This window comes from Antechinus flavipes, chromosome 1, assembly GCF_016432865.1.
Source record: "Antechinus flavipes isolate AdamAnt ecotype Samford, QLD, Australia chromosome 1, AdamAnt_v2, whole genome shotgun sequence".
NCBI classification, from domain to species: Eukaryota; Metazoa; Chordata; class Mammalia; order Dasyuromorphia; family Dasyuridae; genus Antechinus; species Antechinus flavipes.
In genome coordinates this window covers 588,859,780-588,882,225 of record NC_067398.1, presented here as the reverse complement: position 1 = coordinate 588,882,225, position 22,446 = coordinate 588,859,780, and positions in this window count along the sequence as shown.

Here is a 22,446-nt window from a genome sequence, read left to right as displayed (position 1 = left end):
CCTTCATTTCTTAGACTTCAATTTTATTTTTCTAATTTAAGTTTCATTCTCTGTATTTCTCCAATTTTTGCAACTCTGTGGAAACTAAATCCTCATCCAGCATGACAATATTAAGTTTTACAACTGAATGCAGGTTTCCATTGGATATGATATAGCTTCTAGGGAAATATAGCCGGGGTTTTGGGGTCCCCTGACCTTGGGGCTTCTGTTCTAGCAATCTAATTCCAAAGTCCTCTGGTTTCCTTCCCCCTCCCCCCCCAAATCTAGCAATGCTATTGTTCTGACAATCTGCCTGATTCTGGAGACCACTCCTTCCTTTCTATGAGCCACAGAATTAGCGTATCTATGATTGAAAGCTGGATAAAAGGATCTCCTTGCTTCTGTTTCTCTTCTGAATTCTCTTATAATTCCAGCCCCCTTTTGTCATGGTGTTACTTACAATAAACTTTGCCCCTTGACTAAGAGATTGGTTCAAGCCTGCAGATTTTTTTGAGATACCTCGTATCACCTGTCTATAACCCCAAACTTTTAGAGTCCCCTTTGCTAACCTCAACAATAATACTGTACCCCAGAATCTCAGAAATGGAAGTTCCAAGTCCTGATAACGCCAAGGTCGCAGGTTTGATTCCCGTACTCACCACCAAATGATGAGATGTGAGAATAGGGGGAGAGATCCCCTCTGCTCTGAGACGGGTCCCTTATAAAAGATTTTGCAAATCCAAAAAATCTGTGGCAAAAGGGAATTTTATTGTTCACTAAGAAGGAAGCCTTCTTAGCAGGCAAAATTCCAGATTATGAATTTGGCAAAGGTGGATTAACAGTCCCCTGTTTTATGGGTACGTCTTGGCCTGGGGATCAGTTTGAGCTAACTATCATCAGACCGAGATTTCCAATTGAATAAGCTACTAGAAGTGGTCCTGGACTAATTTTCAACTTGATAAAGGGTGCAGCTAGTTCTTCAACAATTTTTCCCCTGAATGAAACCACTTATCTTGATTCCTGGAGGGCGGGCCTCTCCCAAGGGAGAGTTCCTCAGGATTCACCTTCATTGCTTCCTTCCAAAAGTCAAGGGGGACACAATTTGCATCACTGAAATAAATCAAAGCCTTGAGTTGAGGAGTAAAACATCTTTAATTCAGATAACAGGGTAACAAACCTGCTGCCCTAGGGAATATTCAGTGGATTTTCCAAAAGATACCCATGAAAATTTTTTTATAATTTTAAGAGAAGAGGGAGAAGAGATAGGTGAAGTAGCAAGATCTGGTCAACAAATGCCAGTGGCCCTTGGCAGTTCAAATAAGGAAAATCACTTCAATACAACAGATCAACTCAACTTAGCTGATAGTGCCAAGAAACTCAAAACTTGGTCTCAAAACCCCCAGAATCTGCCAAAATGTTTTTTTTAAACAATTCTGTAACTTTTAACTATTTCTGCAGACCTAAACTGGCCAGTTGGTTCATGGAAATGTCAGTTGTTTTTTTTTTTTCCCTTTTTGGTGAGGCAGTTAAAAAATGTCCCTATTTCATAACTAGTTCTTCCTTTCATTAGCTAAGGGCTATTTGCATAAATCCAATTATGTACAAAACAAGCACTCTTTAAATTCCAAATATCCAGATCTTTTCTTTTGTAATTTAGCTGACTGAGAAACACAGAAGACAAACACAGGCTTACACACACACACACAAATTGCTTTTCCAAATCAGACTCCCATTCTTGGTCCCACCTTGGAGTGGAAGAGAAGAAGGGAGTTCTGGAGCCTAAGCCTTAGAAACTAGCAGGTCAGTATAGAAGGCTCCTTTAAATTTACACCCAACCCTTGGGGGATAGGCTGTTTCTCTGAGTGAGCTAGGCACTTGCCCAAATAAAACAGTATTTACTTCCCATACAATTTGATAATTCATCCCCATTCTTCCTAAAGAGCTATTTTCCTTGGATATCAGATAGGTTTAGAGCCAGCTACTTTCCTTTCCTAAAGTTCATAGTATCTTTTTTTAATAGAGGACTCACCTGATCTTACTAAAGAAAAATAAAAGAATCCTTACGGACTTGAACCGCCTAGGATTTTCTCCAATTATCCAGATGTCTTGATTGAGTTAAATCAATCTCTCTCCTCCCAATTCTTGCCATTATCCAAATGGCTCACCACTTGCTTGGCAGAGCAGAGTCTGCTTATGGAGAGTCCCTCTCTCCCCTTCACCAGTTCTTGCCATTCAAAGGAAAATGGAAGCCTAAATTCTCCAAGTCCCAATCCCAGTCACCCAGATAACTTACCTATTACTTGGCAGAATCTTTCTTCCCCTCATCAGTTGTTGCCTTTATTTGGGCTGTGCTGCACAGTTTTCCTGACTGATTCCAAACTTTTCTCAGCTGGCTTATCTGTTGGGCCAAATAAATCCTTTATCTTTGCTAACAATACTTCTGTTTTTGCTTTCTCCAAGTGACTCTCTTTGAGAGTGTTATGCCACAGTTTTCTTTAACTGTCCTGACTCAGTTTCCCTGTCTCAGTTACCTGATAAGGATTGTTCGCTCTCGGGTTATGAATTAGCAAGATAAAAGAGTAGATCTCCTGATTCTTTTATGGATTTACAATATTCCTTTAGAATATTCCAAGACCAACCCATGATATCTTTACTTCTTTGTCTCTGGAATTTTTAGGTTTTATGGCTTCCCCTCCCTGATAAAAAAAACCTTCCCTCCCTTTCTCTTCTTTGTCTCCAAAAAGGTATTTAAGAAGTTGGGGTTCCTCCATTCATGGCTGGAGAATCTGGATTCTTTGGGTCCTCCAGCCCTGGGACCAATATGGATTCCTTGGTCCCAGTATACTTATCTCTGTCTGACTGGATAATCTGAGACGAGAGTCCTGTCCAGTCAATCTTACTCTCCCATTAATAAAATATTAAAAACTCTCTAATCTCTCTCCTGCCTCAGTTTCTCCGGCATTACAAGAGTATACTCAGTTGGAGTGGGAATTCATGAGCCAAGTCCAGGGACGACCAGAGAATTCTATGGAGGGCACCTGGCCAAGGATTTGGTACAGGAGAGACCCCTCATGAACAGGAAATATCCCAGAATGAGCCCCCAAACTGTGAGGTACAGTATCATCCACAAAAACAATCAGATACAGTATCATCCACAAAAACAATCAGATTCTTAGAGTAAGAAAAAGCAAAAAGAGATTTATTATGATCTCCCGAAAAAGGGAATTTCCCCTTGACAAAGTAGTGTCAGCAAAAGGAGCCAGCAAAAGGAGCACAAAGTATATAACTGCAAAACACAAGATTAAATACCCTGACCACAGAAGCCCCCCACTCTCCACCTGGTCTTTTCTCCCTTTGTTTAGGAAAGTCCAGGCTTACATTCCAATCACGGAAATCTAACCCAGGAACAAAAAAATACAAATGAATAATAATAAACTTTTAATTTAAATTTCCCTAGAGAATTGCTATACAAGCAAATATCCTCTGATAAGAAAATTCAAAGCCATCATTATTTTAAAAATAAGTACTTAAATGCTAATTAAGAAGTAGTGGGAAATGGAACTAACACCAGCAACTTTTAGCTCTAGCTCTATTTGTTATTATAAAGTCTCAAGTCACAATTAAGATAATAGTTTAAGGCTATATTCTGATGAGTGTCTTTGCTCAGTTTCCACACACAAGTCTCTCCCAGGATTCCCCATTAATTGAATGTTATGGAAGTTTATATAACCTGAATTATCACACACACATACACACACACACACACCCATTATACCCAGTCCCTGCCCCAAGGAGCCTTACATTCTAGAAGGGGGAAGATAACAGAGAAAGGCAAGGGACAAAGAACAAAAGCTTCTTTTCAAATCTCAGACCATTACCCTTGGTCACAAAAGCCAGTGCTTGCCTCCAAGAAGCTTATATTCTTACATTCTTTTTGGGGAAGATAATCTCCACCCTTGGTGATTATTTGATGTCCTGGTGAGTTTCAATTTTCTAATTAAAGTTTTGTTGAGATTGGGAAGGGGGGACCCCAAAAGTCCCAGACTGGTGTCACAAGGTGTCTCAAAAGAATTTGCAGGCTTGAACCCATTTCCTAGTCAAGGGGCAAGGTTTATTGAAAGCAATGTGACACCATTACTGAGCAGACTGAATTCTAAGAGAATCCAGAAAGAAACAGAACCAAGCAAATACACTTATACCTCTTTCAATCATAAATATGGTAATTCTGTGGCTCAAGAGCTAGGGAGTCTATCATTGGCATGTTGATTATTAGGGAATAATCTCTAAATGAATTAAGGGCAGTCTCTGAAATTTGATTATCATTTACCAGATCATCAGTCAGCAATGAACTGAGAAGTACTGGGCATAAAAGTTTCTTGAGGCCAGAAGCTATCTGGCTAAGGAGTGGTCAGAATCAGATCGATTGGAGTCTGAGGCAGACTCCAAAGCCAGAAGCCCTAGGACCACTGACCCATTAAAACACAAGCCCCCCAAGGTCAGGGGACCCCAAAATCACATTACATCAGTTTCATTTCTCCAATTTAATTTTCATAACTGTGGAAACCAAATAAATGCCCATCTATTTTTCACAGGAATTCAGATCAGTGTAATAACCAACAACAAATCCAGAGGATCATATCCCCTCCTTCATATAGAGAGGCAATGGACTCAAGAAAGCAGATTGAGATGCATTTCTTTTTGGACTTGGCTAATGCTAGAATGTTTTTGCCTTAATTACACATGTTTGTAATGTGTTCTGTCAAAACACATATTTAACATTTTTCTGCCAGAAAGGGAACTTACAGGTCATAAGGTATGAATTGTCATGATGTGTTGTGCCACAGTTCTCTTAATATCCTGACCTAATTTCCCTAATTGTCCTATTCAGTTATTCTGCCTCAGGTTATAACTATTCCCTCTTAATGTTTGATACTATAAAGGTCTTAAAGGGGTCCTCAAACTACAGCCAGCGGGGCCAGATGCAGCAGCTGAGGATGTTTATCCCCCTCATCCAGGGCTATGGAGTTTCTTTATTTAAAGGCTCACAAAACAAAGTTTTTGTTTTTACTACAGTCCGGCCCTCCAACAGTCTGAGGGACAGTGAACTGGCCCCCTATTTAAAAAGTTTGAGGACCCCTGCATTATACCTTAGGCTATACTTATTCCCTCTTAATGTTTAATGGAATAAAGGTCTTTATCCATTTTAGACATCATTAGCATATCAGAAGCCTCTCCAGTACCTCCCTCCATTATGTCATCCTAGGTGCCTCCCCCCATTAGGTCATCTCCATCCAGGTACTTCCCCCATTATGTCATGGTCTTGTTACCCTATAAAATAGTGATTCTCAAAGTATGGTCTAGAGAATCCTGCGGTCTCTGAAACGCTTTTAGAGGGTCTACAAATTCAAAAATAATATTTATTTCCAATATGGAAAATATCTATAAATATAATCAGATAAACAACAACGCTTTGGAGAGATCCTCAATAATTTTAATGGGATAAAGATACTGAAAACAAAAGTTTGAGAACCACTACATAAAAGAACCTTGTTATCTGATATTCACTGCTGGATTCTTTGAGACAATAGTCTCATTCAGCCCTGGGGCCAAACATGAATCCATTTGGTCCCAGTAAATCTCTCCCTTTTAAATAAATTATTAAATACTCTCTGATCTCTATCTTGCTCAGTTTCTCTGGCTTTACAGATGATGAGGTTTAGATTTGGGGAACCCAAGTGAAATTAGGGTTTCTGGTAGTCAAGGAGTTAAAGGGAGGTCTAGTGGTAGGTTTGGGGTTCAGGGAATCAAATGGAAGGGTTTGGCTCCTCTGCAACTCCTCAGGATTCGGGGCAAGCATAGGTTCTCTGTAAAGGAATTTACAGACCCCAAAACCTAGACTTATAAAAGAGGTTGATTATGGGGAGTAAAAGTAAGGTTAAAGTCTGGTTAAGGAAATAGGTGAGGGTAAAAAGAAGATGGCATTGTAAACAGTATTCCAGTGGGCAGAGATCCTTGGCGTGCCAAGCATAGGGCTGGCTTGTTTGGAACCTCTGCAAAGAGAGGGTTTTAGTCTGGCTCTTTTATAATAGGGGATTTTGCCTACAAGCTGAAGGGGGCTCGTTGGAGAATGAGAAGGCAGATTTTTGCTGATGGAAAAAGATATGTTCAGCACCGTGAAATGTAATTTCTCAAACCAAAATAACTAAAACTCATTGAAAGTATCAAGTTTTCTTTCATTATCCTTATTTACTATAGATTTCAACTGTTTGTTGAAATAAGCTATTTTACTGTTTCTTGCCCAGTCCAAAGATCATCCTCCTCCACAGAGAAGAAGCAGGAAAGGTAAGTTATGTAATTACACCTTTTCTCTATTATTATTAACTCATTCATTTTAAGCATATACTTTTAACTTTTTAGATTTTACTCTTGCTTCCAATATAGCTTGAAAAAAGCTCCTTTTTGTGATTTTAGAATTCTTCAACAGCCTCAAGTTGTTTGGCAGTTGAGCAATCCAATGTCCAATTTGCTGATTGAAGCTAGAAGTTTGTATTTCAGTCTAGAAGATCAAATGCACATTTGCCTCCTGCAATAATTCAACTCCTTTATCTACAAATCTTAAATAGAAAAGTCTAATACAGGAAAAGAAAAACAACAACAACCAGAAAACAATTAACTAGAATACAATTAATTAGAACTCTCAACTCTTATCTTTATGCAGTAAACTTTTAGAAGAGGTAAATCATGAGCAATTAAGCTCATTTCAGAGATTATTCAACAAACCACTTAGCAAAAGGCTTTGATGACTTTCCATTGTCTATTAAATTCAATTAAGTGAATATTTATTAAGTGCCTGATTGTGAAAGGCACTGTAACCAGTACTGGAGATTAAAAAATATATATCACAACAGTCCTTATCATGCTGATTATATTGTTATATTCTTGTGGGAGGAAATGTGTTTTACAGATAAGTGTAATATTTGGGGGTTGTTTTACTGGTAGAGGGAATTCTCCGTCAAGAAGCTCCCTCTACAAATCCAGATGACCAGTCCAAACCAGCTTTTCAATATATGGTCTTGAGAGACTTCTAGGACACTGATCTATAAAATGATTTCCCCAAGGTCATACAACCAGTATGTTATCAGAGACAGGACTTAGATTCAGGTCTTCCTGGGTCTGAAGTCAGCACCTACCTACCATGCCTATATGTCTTACAAGTAAATATAAGATGAATTATCAGCCTATTGACTAAACAAACAACAACCTCAAAGGATTTATTAAGCACCGTTTTAGATCATGTGTTAGATGCTAGAAACAGCAATATGAAACAGATCCTGCTCTCAGGAATAGTATATTGTGCCATAGTTCTCTTTTATTAGCCTGACTCAATTTTCCTAATTATCCTGACTCAGTTTCCCTAAATTGTCCTGCCTTGGTTTCACTAATTGTTCTGCCTCAGTTTATAATTGTTTTGCTCAATCCTGCAAAACCTTCCCTCCCTCTTAATCAGAATATTGATAAGGATAAAAGATCTTATATTTTAGAATATCAGGATGCCTCTCCCCATCCCAAGCTATCAGAATATCAGATACCATCTTACCAAGCTGATGCCTCTCCCCATCTCCAGGGTGCTTCCCCTCATTATGTCATCCCCATCTCCAGAGGCTCATCCCACCCTGTCAGAGTCCCGTTCCCACTCTCAGCACCCTGACTCCACCCCTGCCTCGGTCTACCCCCTGTGTCTGAGCCACATAAGTATATGTCATTGAGAACTCAGATTGTTGGCTGGATTCTTGGAGATGATAGTCTCATTCAGCCCTGGGACCAAACATGGATCCATTTGGTCCCAGTAAATCTCTCCCTTTTAAATAAATTATTAAATACTCTCTAATCTCTATCTTGCCTCAGTTTCACTGGCATTACAAGTATTCTACATGGAGATAACATATGCATACAAAAAAAATGGAAACTATATAGAGTGTCAATTTATTGACAGAAAGAAAAGGGGAGAGTGAAAAAGATAGGGAGAAAGCTTTAGAGACAAATAGAAATGGGGAGACAGAGACAGAAAGAGACAAAGACAGAGAAGGACACAGGCAAAATGATAGAAAAGAAAAAAAGAGAAGAGTGCCCCAGACACTTTTAGCACATACCCATAATTGGTGGGGCAGACAGGATGGAACACAAAGGATGTGGATAATAGTTCATCAGGGGTGACTGAGTAATAGATGGGGCAGGTCAGAACCAAAAAGACAGTGCGGTCATGAAACAAATCAGAAGAGAATAATCAGGGAAAGGGTGGCTAATAGTGTCAACTGCTGCAGACATGTCAAAAAAGTTACTAAAGATCTCTTAATTGCCCAACCTAAAGGCCTTCTCTCGATCCTTATCTTTCTTGATCAATCAATAGTCTCTAACAAGATGATCATCCTTTTCTCAGACACTCTTTTCTCATTACATTTGCATGACCCTGCTCTGTCTCCTGGTTTTCTTTCTACCCCTCTGCTCCTTCTCAGTCTCTTTCCTTTGTTGGATCTTCAGCTCAATCAATTTCCTTTGTTGGATCTTCATCTCAATCATGATCACTTACTATGAAGGTCTCCCAAGACCCCTTCTTTTTTCCTCCATCTATGCTATTTTAATTTAAAAATTTCACCAACTCCCCTAGATTCATTTATCATCTCTATGCTGATATTTCTCAAATCTACTTATCCAATCCTAACCTCTTTGCTTATTTTCAGTCTCTCATATCTAACTGCCTATTAGAAATCCTGAACTGGAGATACATCTTAAACTCAATATGTCCCAAATTAAATTCATTATCTCTCCTCTCAAATCCTTCTCTATTCCCAACTTACCTCTTACAGTTGAAGGTATCACTATTATTCCAGTCATCCTGATTCACAATCTATAAACGTCATCCTCCTCACTTCCTCTCACTTTCAATATCTAATCAGCTGCTAGGGACTGTTGTTTCCACCTTCATAACATTTGTAGTATGTGCCTCCCCTTCTCTGTTTTGATAGTTCCACTCTGCTGATTGGATATTGAAAGTGAGAGGAAGTGAGGAGGATTTTTGAATAAAACACCACATCTTTTGATGGCCAGCATTTTCACTATGTTCTCCATGCCTGGGATGCTCTCACTCCTCATAATGTTGTGCCACAATTCCCTTTTGATGTCCTGACCTAGTTTCCCCATCAACCTATCTGCCTCAGGTCATATTCTTTCCCTCTTAATGTTTGATTTAGTTACTCTGCCTCAGGTTATAACCATTCCCTCTTAATGTTTGAATAGGATAAAGGTCTTATACTTTAGACCTTAGGCTATACTTATTCCCTCTTAATGTTTAATGGGATAAAAATCTTTATCCATTTTAGACAACATTGGAATATCAGGAGCCTCTCCAGTACCTCCCATTATGTCATCCTAGGTGTCTCCCCCATTAGGTTATCCCCATCCAGGTACCTCCCCCATTATGTCATTGTTCTTGTTATCCTATAAAAAAGCTTACTATCTGATACTTAGTGCTGGATTCTTTGAGATGATAGTCTTGTCCACTCCTGGGACCAACTATGAATCCATTTGGTACCAGTAAATCTCTCCATTTAATAAACTATTAAACTGGTCTCTAATCTCTGTCTTGCTCAGGTTCTCCGGCATTACAATCCCTGCCTTCTAACTTCCCTGACTTCCTTTAAGTCTAAGCTAGAATACTATCTCTAGCTTTCTAGTCTTTCTTAATCTTAGTACTTTCTCTCCAAAACTACCTCTAATTTATTTTTATCTTGCTTGTATCTTGCTTGCTCATTGTTTCTTCCATTAGACTATGAGCTGCTAGAAGGCAGGGACTATTTTTGTCTTTCTTCATATCCCTAGTGTTTAGCACAGAATCTGGCACATAGTAATTATTTTAAAATGCTGGTCAACTGAAAGATGATTGATTTAAAATTTGTTAGAATGAGGAATTAAATTATTGATAACTTTAGAAAATTCAAGTTCAGTTAAATAATGAAGTTGGAAGATAAATTGCAAAGGATGGAGAAGTGAATTAAAGAAGAAATGAAGATAATGAATGTAGATATTATTGCTTATTGTTCTACTATGAAAGAGATGAGAGATATAGGATGTTAATTTGAAGGGATGGTAGTGTTGAGCTTGGGAAAGGAGACCTCATAAGTTTGGGGTCTCAGACCAGTGTCGTAAAGTATCTCAAAAGAATTTGCAGACTTGAACCCATCTCCTATTAAGAGGCAAAGTTTATTACAATAGTAATTGTAATGCCCTTACAAAGCAAGCTTGAATTTCTAAAGTAAAAAGAAAATATATCAGAGAAACAGAAGCAAGGAGAGACATTTATCCAGCTTTTATCATTGATATGCTAATTCTATGGATCATAGGTAGGAAGGAATTTGCTTCTCATTGACCAGATTATCAGTCAGCAATGAATTGAGAAGTGGTCTTATTTATATTGTCTCAGAAGTTTGATCTGTGAGAGTTTCTTGAGTCTAGAATCTATCTGACTAAGGAGTGGTCAGAATCAGACAGTTTAGGCATGGGAGTTTCCTGAGGCAGAAAATTAGAATCATTGATTTATTGTCAGAACAGAAGCCCCCCTAAAATCAGGAGATCACAAAATCATATTACATCAGTAGGATGCATGAAAGAGCAACTAAGACATCATTCTAACTAAAGTGCTGGATCTGGAGTCAGAAGGCTCATCTTCCTGAATTCAAATTTGCTTCAGACACAGACTAGCTGCGTGACTCTGGGCAAGTTACTTAACTACTTGCCTCTCAGTCTCCTCATATGTAAAAAGGACTGGAGTAATGATAGGATGCAGCGACTAGGGCAAACAGCATTGATGAGGTCCTCTGAATTTAGGGTGCTTCTGTTCTAACAATCTGTCTGATTCTAAAGTCTTCTGACCTTAGGATAGTCCTATAAACATTGCTGACTGTCAAACAGATAATCTGCTGATCAGTGATAACCAAATTCCTGCGACAACGGTGAACAGACCACTCCTCAGTTCTACCTCTAGGCCACAAAATGAGAATATCAGTGACATGAAGAACTGGATAAAATTGTTTTCTTGCTCCTTCTTTGCTAAATCCTTTTGGAACGTAACCTGCTGTAAATGGTGTTACAATCACAATAAACTTTGACCCTTGACTTGGAGATGGGTTCAAACCTGCAAATTCTTTTGAGACACCCCCTGACACAAGTCTGTGACACCAACCTTTTGGAGTCTCCTTTCTGAACTACAATATTTCGTGGCCCATATAGTGAGAGTCTGGCCTCCTCTGGCTTTATCCTTTCCTTGTCAAGGTTAAGTCCCCCAATTTTTTTCTCCCTCAATCCTATAGCTGGGACACTCCAAGCTACTGGAAGAAAGCTCATCTGGGTTGTCTTGAGCGCCACAATCAGCAAATTTTCCTTGACTGGGCACTCCTAGACTTGGAAATTCTTTCACATTTCTGGCAAAGTTTCTAGGGAACTTTTGTCACCTTTACACCTTCTCTGGGAAGACAGAGGAGATGGGCTATAGAATGGCTTTTGATAAAGAAATTTTATGGTTTTTGGCAAATATGACTCAGTCCTCTTTCATGTCGTTTTTGTCTGTGTCTGTATCTCTGTGCAGAACGTCTATGTGTCATGTTTGTTTTGTGAGCTAGATTTTGTTACCTGGAAAGATTTAAAACACAGCCAGCAAGAAGAAACTTCTATGCTGTAGTTAGAATGCTGGGAAAGATTTCTTAACATTTTTGGTTCCCACCTTAAAAGGGGGAAAAAAAAACTTAACTTTTTCTTGTGGACCTCAGCTCTGGCCAAGCTGTTGGGCAATTAGTCATTTTAAGATTGCAAGAAAAAACGCCTGAAACATTGGGGATAATTCCAGGAATTTATCCTATTCTAAGAAAAGAAAAATAAAAAACAAATTAGGTAAATAGAAACTTTTTTCTAACCCTTCCTTGACTCCTATCTTGTTTGAAGCCCTGAGTGCATTTCAGTTGTGGTGATTGCTAACATGACTGATATAGCCCAAGTCAACTATATATAGACAACTCCTTTCATCTCAAATCAGATTAAGAAAAGAGAATGCTAAATAACTGTAGGGATACTCCAATTCTGTCCTACCTGTGAAATAGGAGAAGCAGCAACAGCCTGGGGTTTTGTGCCAAAGTTCCCTTTTTAATGTCGTGACCCAGTTTCTCTAATTGTCCTATTTAATTATTCTGCCTCAGGTTATAACCTTTCCCTCTTAATGTTTGATGAGATAAAGGTCTACCTCAGTTGCTCTGCCCCAAAACCCCAGGCTATAATCATTCCCTCTTAAATGGTTGATGAGATGAAGATTTTATATCTTTAGGTTATAGACATTCCTTCTTAATGTTTGACAGGATAAAGGTTTATCCATTTTAGATGTCATTAGAATATCAGTAACCTCTCCAGTACCTCCCTCCATTGTGTCATCCTAGTGGCCTCCCCCATCATTAGGTTATCCCCACCTAGGTACCTCCCCCATTATGTCACTGTTCTTGTTATCCTATAACAAAAGTTTGCTGCCTGGTACTCGGGGCTGGATTCTTTGAAATGATGGTCTCATCCAGCCCTGGGACCAAGATTCATCTGCTCCCAGTATCTCTCTCCATTTAATAAACTATTGAATTGGTCTCTAACTTGTCTTGCTCAGTTTCTTCGGCATTACAGGGGACACCCCACACAATCTTGCCCAAATACCTCTCTAACCCAGTTTGGGGGAGTTGGGATGGAATGGGGGTAAGGACCAATGGCCAGCATTACTTGAATCCACCTAAACTATCACCAAAGGGAGATCCTGGCACCAATTGCCCCAGCCTTCAGCAGGTTCTGTACAGCAACGGCCTGGGAAGAATTCAGCGTAGCAGTGTGAGGTGAAAAAACCAGTCAGCTTCAGTATTTGGTAAGCCCACCATTTTCTGTTTCACCTGTATATATCGATTAGCTATTTTATCTTTGCCCATTTTCTGATTTGTCAAGAGAAATAGTAATGGTTGTTGTGAAGATCACATGATTGCAAAAGAGCTTAGCATAAAAGAAATGCTATATGAAACTGTTATAGTGTATATAATTGCTTTATATTTGATAACTTTACATGTGTATTTACATGTGACCAACATCAAATGCCAATGTTGACATAAATGAATTTTTTTTGTGTGTAATTTGGAAGCAAATTCAATTAAATTAAGGCCTCCCCAGGACTAAGAAGATAGTGCACAGAGAAAAGACAGCCTATTTCTCTTTCTTCCTCCTTCCCTCTTTCCCTGACTGCAGCAGGGATACATGGATGAAGGGGTGAGAGGGAAAGAAGAAAAATATATTCAGTTCAATGAAATTTGTTGTTTGAGATATAATAGTAAAAGCAGTTTTAAAGGAGCTCTAATCAAAGCCCACTAAAATGATATATAGATTGTAATCTATGCACTGTTAATAAAAGATTTAGGGAGTTTGGGAATTTTTGGAAAACGGAAGCAGTTCACTGCTACTTAAAAAACTCTGGCAATAAACAGCCTGCTTTTGAGTTATCAAGAATCAGACTTCTGAGGCTCTGTCAGGAAAAAAAATGTCACTTTAACCCTTTCCTGGCTCAAAGAGAAATGGTTTGTGTGAATTGGAAAATAACCAAATGGTAATTCATTTTGCCTGCAACATTTAAGTCAATTTTAAAATTTGTTTTCTCTCAGTTTTAAGAATTGTCTTGTTTTCTCCCTACAACAAAAAAGAATCTTATTTAACAGAATAGAAATCCTCCTGAGAACTTCAAAAACTTTAGCAGCTTGGGGACAGAATAAACTGAAAACTAAGAGAAAATTGCAACTAAGACTATTTGGCTATTACTTAGGAAAATTCTAAAATTGTTAAGTAAGTTATTTGGAGTTAGGGTTATCATCTTAAACCTAAAATGGGTAATTACTGTATGTGGAACAAGAGGGATGAGGTGAAAGCCTTACCAGTTCACCTCCAAGTATGAGAGTGTGCAGCACCTTTTTCCCTCTTCACAGAGTCAGGTAGGGAAGAGACGTGGGGAAGTATCAAACAGCACACTCCATGAAAACCCCAAGAATAGTTGAGAGGGGCAGCAGCAAGGTCAGCCCCTTCTCTGCCCTTTAATTTGTAAGCTTGCCAGTTTTCTTGAAACCATTAGGGTAAGCAAGGTCATCAACCCTGAGAATGAGCCTGTTTAGAATGTATAGTTCCTAAATAAGGAATATGTTTACTAAGAACCTATAAGCTTGTTTAATGATTGCTCCTTTGCACCAGGATAAATTTAAATATATAAAACATGTTAAACAAAATCTCCTATGTGAGTAAGTCCTAATAAGCTTTTAAAAATAATGTAACTAGCCTTAAGCTATGATTAGTAGAATTTGCTAATAGAGATAAAATCTCTTGGAACTGTAATTGATATTCTTTTGAGTTTTGAATTTGATTGCTTGATCAAGTCGATAAGTTGCCATTTGAGAGAAATGGCCTAAGGTACTCGGAGGAATGCCTTCCCGAACTATCATAGGTGGATGTCTTATCTGGGCAAGAGCTGGAAGGACAACCTTAGTTTCTGTTCAAGGTGAGATCCTTCTGACTCGGTTTCCCGTTTCTGTTTGTTTCTTACCTGATTATTCCTGAGTCTGGCTATGAGTTGGAATTGTTTCTGCATGATTGATTGTCAAAGAGAGATAAAGATAATTTAATCTGTTATGTTTGTGCTTTCAGGCTGAAGCCTGATGGACCTGTTTTGATGCTATTATAATCATGTCCTTGCTTTTTACGTCTTAAAACAAATGTCTATGATCAGAGCAAATGGTCAATATAAGCCATGAGCCCAATACAAGTACCCAGGGGACACAATGGTTTCTTATCTTATATCTTAAAGATTTCTTTTGCATACCTCTACATAAAAGACCATTTCTTTTTGCCTTTGAAGGGGCAAATCTAGGGGAACATAATCCTACCAATTAACATGGGCAGTCATGTCCATAGCATGGAGATAACTCGGGGCTTCCATGACAGCCCCCACATATTTGGACAAGCAGTACATAGATGATAGCTTGATCTGCAGCCCCATCTGAGAGGTTTCTCTGGGGACAGGCATAAAGTATTTGGGCCATGAATTAACTCCCACCTCCATTTTGCTCACAGTAGAAAGGAAGCAGATTTATCACTCCCTAAACCTTCCTTAAAGAAACAGCTGTGTACTTTCCTGGGCATGGCTGGATTTTGTAGAATCTGGATACCTAACTTTGATTATTGCCAAGCCCCTTCTATTTAAGATCCTGACACAATTCCCCTCAAATGAAGGCCCTGATCAGGCCCAGGCTTTTAAGACCTTGAAAGTTAAACTAATCTCTTGTCCCAGCCTTAGTCCTACCTTAAAACCTTTTGTACTAGTCATTGATGGAAGGCAGGGCTAGGTCCTGGGGGTCTTAGCCCCTGGTACCTGATTTTAGAACCCTGGCTTATTTCTCGAAGAAACTTGGTGTCTTTGAGGTAATCCTTCTGCCTTAAAGCAGTGGCTATCATAGCCTCTCTACTTGGGGAAACCTCTAAGCTTACCCTAGACCAACTATTAGAAATTCTAACTCCTCACCAGGTTCAGAGCATTTTTGCCCTGACAAAGTTTTAGAATTGGAAAAAGGAATGAGAGTGAACATCTATACTGACTCCAAAAATGCCTTTCATGTTTTGCATGCTCACAGGGCTATATGGAAAGAAAGGGGACCTTTGACAGCAAAAATAATTCTCCTATTACAGATGAAGGGGAAATTTGAAATTATTGCAAGCTGTCCATGGACTTGGAGAGTTTCTATTATGTTTTGTAAAGGACACCAGAAGGGGAATTCACTTCAGGCCAAGGGAAATAGGCTTTCCATTAAGCTGCTTTTGCTGCTCCCTGTTTGCCCCTGACCATTGCTCCCTGATTCCTACACTCTCTCATAGTTCCCAGGAACAGGCCCTTGCTAAAAAAAAAGGGGTGCCATAAGTTACTCAGAAGAATGCCTTCCTGAACTGTCATAGGTGGATGTCTTATCTGGATAAGAGCTGAAAGAACAACCCTACCCTTTTAAACATTTTGGTGCTTGCAACCTAGGCTACTTGAGCATTCCTTTCACTGGGTATAATGTCACTAATGGGTAGAATAGTGGCATTATTCTATTTACTCATTATTCCTTTGAGGAGACAAAAGCAAGGATTTGGGGAAAATGTTCCTAGGAATTTATCCTAGTATTTATCCTTGGAAAAGCTGTCTGGATGTGAGCCATTCATGACAGCCTTGCCTATATCTCCAAGTCTTCCTCTGGGTGGGATTCCTGGTAACTGTCCCTAGTAAACCCTATACTGACTGCACTTTTAATTATTCGGTTTTTTTTCCCCTCAAGCTACTTATGAGATTTGTTTCCTCCTGACTCCCCTTCTCAGTCTGGACCCCAGTAGGCAGGGATAGCTCTATACCCCTTATCAACATGAAGCAGCTCCAAAAGATGAAAAACATGACTGTGATTGGATTGAACTTAAGATACTTCTAACACTTTGTCTGATTCTAAAGTCTTCTGACCTTAGGATAGTCCTACAAATATTGCTGACTGTCAAATAGATAATCTGCTGGTCAGTAATAATCAAATTCTTGAGACCATAGTGAATAGACCATTAAATAAATTTGTCTCCTTGCTCCTGCTTCTTTGCTAAATCCTTTTGCAATTTAGCCTGCTTCAATTGATGTTACAATTATAATAAATTTTGCCCCTTGACATAGAGATGGGTCAAGCCTACAAATTCTTTTGAGGCACCGCATGACACAGGTTTGTGACCCCAACCTTTTGGGGTCTTCCTTCTGAACCACAATAGTAGGAAATGGCAAACCACTTCAGTTTCATTGCCAAGAAAACCCCAAATAGGGTCATAAAGAGTTGGACATGAATAAAAAGTGACCAAAGAACAACAAGGAATGTGTAAGAGTTAAAGAAGGAAGAAATCTGAGAATGTAAGCAATAAGGAATAAATCAGAGAATCAGCATGACATAGTAAGGCACTAAACCTAATTAGTATCAGGGGAATCTGGATTCAAATTTTATGTCATACTAGCTGATCAAGCAGAAAATTCATCAGGATGTTGTTGCTGAAACTAGTTTTTACCCTTCCCCCAATTCAGATCTCAAAGCAGTGATTATTTATTTTTCTCCTCTTGGACTCCTATTCCTATTCCTCTAGGCCTAGGGAAAGTTTCTTTCTTTAAAATTTGTTTAACTTTTAACAATTAATTTTAATTTAACCCAATAGTTTTTGTATATGGTGTTAACTATTGGCAAAGTAATTTGGATGATTTGGGAATTCATTTGAGAAGAAAAAGATTCAGGAAGTGTCCCAAAAGGCAATAGAATTAGATTTAAAACTGGTGTTCTGCCATTGTACTATCTCTGGCTGAGGGGACTGGGGGGGAGAGGGGGGGGAGGGAGGGAGGCGGGGAAGATAATTATGGATTCATTTGTAACAATTTCCCAGAGCAAAAAGAATGTTTATAGTAGGGAAACCCATCTAGGCAATGAATCATTTGTAGGGTAGGGGTGAATAGAATAACTGAATCATTCTGCTTATCTCATCATAACCACAGAAAATTATTTTGGCAGCTATGTGAAAGATGGCTTGGATGGGAGAAAGATTTAAGGGAATGAAACTAGGTAGGAGTATTATTACAAAAATTTCGGTGATAAATGGTGAGGTATTGGATTTATGTAAATAGAAAGAGACAAATGGAAGAGATGTTATGAAAATAGAATCAATATGGCAACAAGTGGATATGGGAGACAAGGAAAGGGGAAAGCCCAAAAATGGTTCTAAAACCTGAGTCCAAGATCCAAAACCCTTTTCAGTCTGTCTGGAAACTCCCTATCCTCTATTTTTGTTGGAATTCTACCGATCTTCAAGTTCAAACGAATGCAAATTTTAATATACTTTTTTTCCCCTGAGGCAATTGTGACTTGCCCAGCTAGGCAGTAGTGTCTAAGGCCAAATTTGAACTCGGGTCCTCCCGATTTCAGGAATGGTGTTCTATCCACTGCGCCACCCAGCTGCCCCTGAAACCTACTTTTTAAACTTTATTTTTCTTGTTTAATTTTATGTTTTCTTTTGCAACAAGACTAATGTGAATGTTTTACATTTATAATGAATATAAAATTGCTTACTTTCTCAAAAAGGAGGATAGAAAAGAAGAAAATTTGTAACTCGACATTTTAAAGAAATGAATGTTAGCCTTTTTTTAAACATATAATTGGGAAATATTTAAAAATAAAAATTTTTTTTTAAAAAGTCGACTGAGTACAGATGCCACCTCTTCTATAAAGATTCCCTGATTTTTCTAATTGTTGCAGTACTCTGTAATGCTTTTGTGTACTTTTGATCTTTGTCTTTGTAATAGTATTGATAGTAGCCACCATTTATACAGTGTTTCAAACACCAGAAATCCTGCTGGAGATTGTAATGTATGCAGAGTGTAACCCAAACCAGCAGATGGCGCCCAGCTCGCGGAAACAATCAGGAGGCTGTGATAATCCCTTAAGTACGGCAGAGTTTTTCTCCCCAGCAACACCCATGTAACTCCCCCACAGGCAAGCCAGCGCTCCTCCACTCAGGGCACTGGGCTTTCCCTCCCGCCCCCGGGCTCCAGGTGCTGCAGAAACTACTTGGAGGGAAGGTGGGAGGAGATTCGGAGCAGCAGTCTCCTAGCTGCGTTTTAGCATCTTTTAGCTCTCCTCCCCCACCCCCTAAGGAACCGGATGGCTAGGTCTGGGGAACCCAGGAAAACGCTTTTGCTTGAGGGAGATTAGGTGGGGATGGCGCAGCCACATGGAGACTCCCCACTAGCCCTTTCCCACCCTTGTCCACGGTAAAGACCACCCGGTGTTCCTTTATGCCTCCGTTAGCACCTAGGACGTGTCATTTTCACCAGCAGGTGGTGCTAAGTGGTCAGTTTCTATGAGCCGCGCAGAGGAAGGTGGGGCCGAGTCTGAGGACTCCCCGCAGGATGTGTGTGAGTGTGTCTGTCAGTCACAGCACCCCCACATGCAAGCCCACCTGTTCCAGTCTCCTTCCTCTCCATTCCCCAGGCCTTCAACACTCCTCCACTCAGCGGGGTGCTGCGGGGGTGAGAAGAAGAAGTCCTGGAACATAGTTTGCAATGAATTCAGGGGGAGGGGCAAGAGTCTGGAGCTTCAAAACCTAGGAGAGAGCGCGCTGGGGCCAAGGAAGGGGGAGGAAGGAGGAGCTACAGCCTCACGGGAACACCTGGTATTCTCCAGGGACCTCCCAGGTAACCAAGCTTAATTAGATCGTAGGAGGCAAAGGAGGCCTCCACCTTTCCATTCCTCCTTCCTCTTCTTTTCTCCATCTCCTCCCCCTACTCTTCGTTCCCATATTTATCTGGAGACAAAGTCCTGACTTCTCAACATGGCTTGCTGAGGAAGAAATCCTAAGGCTTTGAAGGGGTAGATTTTTTAAAATGTTCATTTCCTTCTTTTTTTCAGTGGGAAGATGCCTGGGCTTAGATTCCAGGGTTGTGCTGTGAAAGGAACCCTAGGTTGTGGTGGGAGGTGGGATACTAGGAAGAGAAGTATTCAGTTTTCTTCCTGCCCCCTTGCTTCTTCCCCCTTCCCAGGAGCATTCATTTTCCTATGGCTTTCTCATTACAGATTAAAATGTGGTTCAGTGTTGTTCAGTCATGTTTGGCAAAGATCCTGAAATGGCTTTCCATTTCCTTCTCCAGCTCATTTTACAGAAGGGGAAACTGAGGCAGATAGGGTTAAGTGATTTTCTCAGGGTCACACAGCTAGTAAGTGTCTGAGGCCAGATTTGAATTCAAAAAGACATCTTCCAGGCTCCAAGCCCAGCACTCTACTCACTGCATCATCTAACTTCCTCCCAGATGTAGCGTAATAAATGAGGAAAGAGCCGGATTTGGAAGCAGAGGATGTGGGTTCAACTACTGACTGCTGCTGGTCACTTGTGTGGCTGTAGACAATCACTATATTAATCTGGGCATCATCAGTTCCCATATCTGCAAAATGAAGACACTTATTTACATGCATGGGTCTAAGCACTGTACTAAGCACTCTTTGATCCTCACAGCCACCCTGAAAGGTAAAGATGAGGAAACTGGGGCAAACAGAGACTGTGGACTTGCCCAGCATCACAGAGCTAGTAAATGTTTTGAGAACAGATTTGAACACAGGTCTTTCTGCTCCATGCCTAGCACTCTATCCATTGTACCACCTATCTACTAAATTGGATGAAAGCATTTATTAAGTATTTAATACTTGCTGGACACTAAAAAAGCTGGGTATAGAATTGATGCTGAATGAAGCAAGTTACACAATAACAGCAAGACTATACAATGATCAGCTATGAAAGACTTGGTTCTTTTCAGTGGTTCAGTCTCCAGTAGAATTTGGATAGAAAGTGCCATCTGCATCCAGAAAAAGAATTGTAGAGATTGAATGGAAATCAACACATGCTATGTTCATTTCTTTTTTTCTTTTTTTTTTTTCTTTCTTTCCTATGGAGAGACTTTTCTCTCCCAACATGATTCAGAAAGCAATGTGTATTAAAATAAAGTGGTAGAAAAAAATAAAAATAAAAAAAGCTGAGTATACAAATAAAAGTAAGAATACAAACACTTTCCTTAAGAAGCTTATATATTAATGAAAGAAGAAAATACATAAAAGAAAGTTGAAATGCATTAGGAGGGAAGAAGGTCCCAACTGGAGAAGGTAGAAAATTAATCCAGAGAATCAAAAACTGAGCTAGGTTAGAAGTGAGTATGGCTAATGTGGGTCCTTCCTCAAATGTAGGCACTTGTGAGAGTTTCACCAGATATAAGATACTCTTCCTTGCAAAGGGATGACATGAAGGACAAAGAATAAAAAGAAGGTAGTGACAGAAGAGCTGAGACATCGAGGGTCAGTGATTCTCCCCCAGAGTCAGTAACAAAAGTAGAAACCCTGCCTTCTTTCAAAAGTCATCCTCACTGGATCTCATCATCTGTGGATGAATAAATCTCGCAAAAATAGTCATTTCAATCTTAGCAACATAAAAAAGAATGCAAAGACAATAGGACATTAGCATCAATTATAAGCTTGAACAGACACAATGAATGAGGTATATTTGGACAGGAAAATTCCTCTCTACTAATAGAATTCAATAGACATATAATAGCATATGGGAATTCATTGTGGCATCCAACACTTCTCTCAGGACTGGCTTACTCACCCCAATCTGCATTTGGGCTAGCAGATCTGGGGAATTTTCTTGGAGGTAGGTAGAGAGCCATCATGGCTACATGATTACTACTCATTTTTAAGAGTCCTAGGAGTTATGGCAGTATGGAGGAAATACACGTATGAAGTTAGGATTTTAGTTACTAATTCTCCACTGGTGTCTTATTTACACAAATCAGTCACAATGATCTCATTAATTCTTAAAAATGAAATATTTATAAAGCAAGGAGACAAAAGCAAGAATAAGATAGGGTAATATTTTCTAAGTAGAAGTCAAAATTATCAAACATAATAGTCTATCCATAAATCTTGGTCATATTCTCTTTTTCACACAGTCAATGGAGTAAGGAGAAAAGTTATAAAGAGAAATATAGCAATAATGCTATGTTTGTATGTATAAAGAATATGAATTGTTACCACACTCAGTGGGTTAGTCATGACTTTGTATTGTAGCCTGGACATCTGTGGTGTTTTTTAGAGAACACTCTACCCCACACATCACCTGCTGACTGAGACAGACCTCTACTATTATCTTGTATAATATCTCTGCTAGTCTTGGGTTGTAGAAGTGTTAAACTCTTAGCTTACCAGCTAGAGTCTCCCAATTCTGATTCCTTAGTCAAAAGAAAAGGCAGCATGTCATTCTTTCAAGAAATTCTGATTAGTCTGAGGATCTGAAAACTACTCTGGTTTTGCTCTTTCTAGGCTTTGAGTAATTTTCTCTCTCAAGATATAAGAAGATGGAAAGAACAGTAAGGGCAAAATTGTGAGGGGTTTCTCCTATCTCAAGTTAGAGATTGGACTTATTTCTAAAAAATATTTTGATAATTGATTTACTTTGGAATCCTATGTCTCTTTTTTATAAGCATTTAAAAATATTATTCTGGGAAGAGGTCTATAGGCTTCCCTAGATTATCTAAAGGACCATGACACAACAAAGATTAAGAATTCCAGCTTTGAATCATACTAAATAGTGAGGTTATCTTTCTTCCAATCAGCACTTCAACCACAGAGATGATACTTTTTTGTTCTAATCAGTTTTTTAAAATAACAAAGTTTTCTACCAATCACATCAGTTCCCCATAGCAATAATAGTGCTTCTCAATCAGACATGCTCAGTTCCCATCAGTCTCTCAGATTCTTTAGCTTTCTAAGCCTTCCTTAGGCT